At 40.4% G+C, this 3,454-nt stretch overlaps 1 long non-coding RNA gene across 1 annotated transcript; it reads left to right on the top strand.

Annotated features, from left to right (window-relative positions):
• Positions 1–1,515: 1,515 nt before the first annotated feature.
• LOC112485001 lies at positions 1,516–2,585 on the top strand. The gene is made up of 2 exons (XR_003048329.1): positions 1,516–1,690; positions 2,525–2,585. It is a non-coding gene; the product is annotated as an uncharacterized LOC112485001 (long non-coding RNA).
• The last annotated feature ends 869 nt before the right edge of the window (positions 2,586–3,454 follow it).

The raw sequence follows: 3,454 nt of genomic DNA, 5'->3' as shown, positions 1-3,454 counted from the left end.
ACAAATTAATTTATCTCTTCTTCCTTCCCCCTTCCCTCCTTTCTTCCTCCTCCTCCACTCTCTCTCTGTCTCTCTCTCTCTCTCTCTCTCTCCCTTTCTTCCTTTACATTAAATCATTATTAATAGTACATTATTAGTAGTAGTTTTGGCAGATACATGAAAATATACTGGGATCTAAAATATTACTTGCTTCTCTCATCTTGAAAAAAGTTTAAGGAACTAAAATATAGTTGTTCTAGTACTTTAAAAAACTTGACCTTTGAATCTGGCTTTTATCCTGCTTGCAATAAGAACTTTATACTTAAAAAAAAAAAATCCCCAAACTTTGAAACTCAAAAAATATATGAGTTTATTTGATTCGACTCTTATACAGTATAATGAATTTTTCGCTGAAAGAATATGATAAGAAAGATGTTTCCAGCTTGGTCAGAGTTTTAAATAGGAGGTTGTATTTTACATATCATTTACATATCATTATACACACACACACATTCATTTCAGATATACACACATACGTAATGTAAGTGAAATCATACAATGCTAAGTGAAATCTGTTAGAAGAACTCAGAGGAACAGGGTAGTCCTTCCCTTCAACATATTTTTTATCAACTTTGAGTTTTTAGAGATTAGCCTCCTCTTCTTACCTGAAGTTTTAAAAATATAAAATAAACAGAAGGCTACACTCTCTGAAAAGAATTACCTGACACTGATTGTTGTTGCTTTTCTGAAACATAAGTCTGTAGAAAAAAATGCTGTCCTTAAATCTCAATTCTAAAGTCTCTGAGTTGGCTAGGAATTCTGTAAGTTCAGCATCCTCCAGGCCAGATGGAAATATGAGGTTTCAAATGTTTCTAGAGCTAGCTTAGGTTTTAACAGTCAAGTCTCTCAGAAATGGAATAATTAGGAGCAAGTACTTTGAGAGCCCATTCACATCTTTTATCACTTAGAGGTAACTGTTCCTTTACAGAGCCATCCTTTTTCTTCTCTCAAACATGTGTCTGACATTCATTAGGACAAGAAAGCTTAAAATGTGTTCCTGAATGAATAGTGGTTCAGAACTCAGGAAAGGAGACAGGCTTTCACAGAAATATGCTGATTGTTTAGTTGTAAAATAACGAGGCAAGGGAACAGGGACATACACTGTTCAGTCCAGCTCATAGCGTGCAGCTGCCAGCTCACCAGAAGAAATCACATATTTTGGCTGAGCAAAGGACCAGACCACAGCCAGGGACTGTGGGGGTAGTGAGGAAGGCATGTGGCTGAAACACACCCAGCTTGATCTCTGCTGAGCCCAGCGGTGGGATCTGGTAGACTCTGCAGGACAAAGGGTGTTCATTACCTCCCAGCCAAACCACTCTGTGCTCCTCCGAGCCAGCCGGCTTCTGACCAAGGCTCTTAACACCCCTTCTTGCTGAGCGGCCTCTGCTCTCCCTGGAATCTCTTGGCTTAGCACCTCTCTGGCCCCTCCCGACTGGACCACTCCTGGGACAGCATGTGCTCTGCGTGGAATAACAAGGTTAACTGGACAGGGTTGAATAGCCCTGTGAGGGGAGTGCCTTCAGGCCACATGACAGAAATGAAATAGGAGTCATAATGGCCACACTGGAGGAGAATCAGATTTTTCTCAAGAGGTCCAGTCCTGGTTTGTTTCTTGGAGATGCCTTGGATCATCCTTTCTCCCTTCATAAAGGTAGAAATACAGAAAGCGTCCTTTAAATGTGGTAAGGGAGAAGGGGAGAATGAAGTGTGGGTATAGTCATTTTCAAGATGGTTTATCTCAAAATCTGTTTCTGGGCTAATATTTTGGGAAAGAAAAATCACTCAGCCCCAGGGAAACCTGAGGGAATTGTTAAGAAGTTTTGGAAATCCCCTGGAAAAAAATATCAGGTAGAGTTTAATTTTTTTCTTTGTTGTCAAATTTTTGGCTCAATTAGTTGCAGCAACATTAGAGGTTCCAGGCAGAAAGCAGCAGCAGGTGATTAGAAAATGTTTTTTTCTGCATATGGTAAAACCTGGTATGGAAGGTAGAAAAGGCAGAGTAGGCCGGACTAAGAACTACATGGGTTAAGGAAGTCAGGGTGGAGCCCTAGTGTGGGGCAATGATGCTGGAGTTGTCAGCAAGCAGAGCAATGACACTGGGAGAGTGGGTAGGCACACGAAAATAAGGTGATGGAACCAGTCTGCAGGCAGGCAGCCTAGGTACTGGAAAGCAAGGCAAGGCAGTCGAGCAAGGCAGAGTCCAAGGAGTTAAGATGCTGCAGGAAAATAAAGTGACCAGTCAAAGACCCTGCAAGCAATGATAAACCAGGTGACCTGCAAGAACTAAAAACCAGAACCAGGTGTCAGGTCTGGGTACAGGGATTGGCTGGGGATGAGATCTAAGGCAAACAATCTAAGCTGCAGACTTTTGGTGGTTCCTAGCAATGGGGGGGATCTTGATCCTGAGGTAACTTTCACTCTAGCCAGGAAACCTCTTCTATAAGACAAGACTATTAATTTTCTTTTCTTTTTCTTTTTGTTACAGACATGTTACACAAATAAATGTTGGGAAATAATGCATTATTCCCCATCACCTTTCACCTGGACTGTTGCACCAGCTTCTTATTTTGTCTCTCTGCATTTGGTCTTTCTTTCTGACAACCCATTCCTCATACAGCTGCCAAAGCAATTCTAAAACACAAGTCTGGTCACATCTCACTTCAGCCTAAATCCTTCCACTGGCTGCCTATTGTTCAAGCATAATTCTCCAAAGTGTTTTGGTGAATACTATTTCTGTGAATACTAGTTCTGCAAGGTAATTAGCCAAAGAAGGGTGTGTAGTCAAATAAGCCAGGAATTCTACAGGCTATAGTCTCTTCTATCTATATAGAGAAATCTTTTGTAGAGATTTCCAATGGAGAGAAGCAATTTAAAGGCTCTGAGAAGTCCTGCAACAACTACTGAATGTTGATTAACCGAATACTTACCAAATATTTTTAACCACAGGGCACCTTTTCTCTTATTCTTCCATAAAATTTGTCAGTGTTTATTGGAAATGCTCTGAGAAATACTGACCTATGGAGGGAAAATCTCTCTTGCTTAGTCTAAAGTTGGTAAGGATGTTCTGGCTTCTCCCTGTCTGCCTCTGCTGCTCATCTCCCATTAGTTCTCCTCTTTTGGTTTTTATTCACTGACAAAACAAAGTGAACCATTGTTCTCACACATATCACTATGTTTTGCTCATCTATTCTTTTTAACAAAAACATTCTCTCTGCATCTTCCTTAAACCCTGCCTATAAGATGTTACTTAGTCTTCAAAATCCTGCTCACATATCAACTCCATAGGAAAAATCCTCTTTCCTTTCAAGTAAGGGTCAACAAACTTTTTCTGTAAAGGGCCAGGTAGTAAATATTTTAAGCTTTGAGGTGCACATAGACTCTGTCACAATCCTTTAGCTCTGCCATTGTAATGTGA

The sequence above is a fragment of the Pteropus alecto genome, unplaced genomic scaffold (assembly GCF_000325575.1).
Source record: "Pteropus alecto unplaced genomic scaffold, ASM32557v1 scaffold95, whole genome shotgun sequence".
Taxonomy (NCBI): Eukaryota; Metazoa; Chordata; class Mammalia; order Chiroptera; family Pteropodidae; genus Pteropus; species Pteropus alecto.
This window is presented reverse-complemented; position numbering and strand designations above follow the sequence as displayed.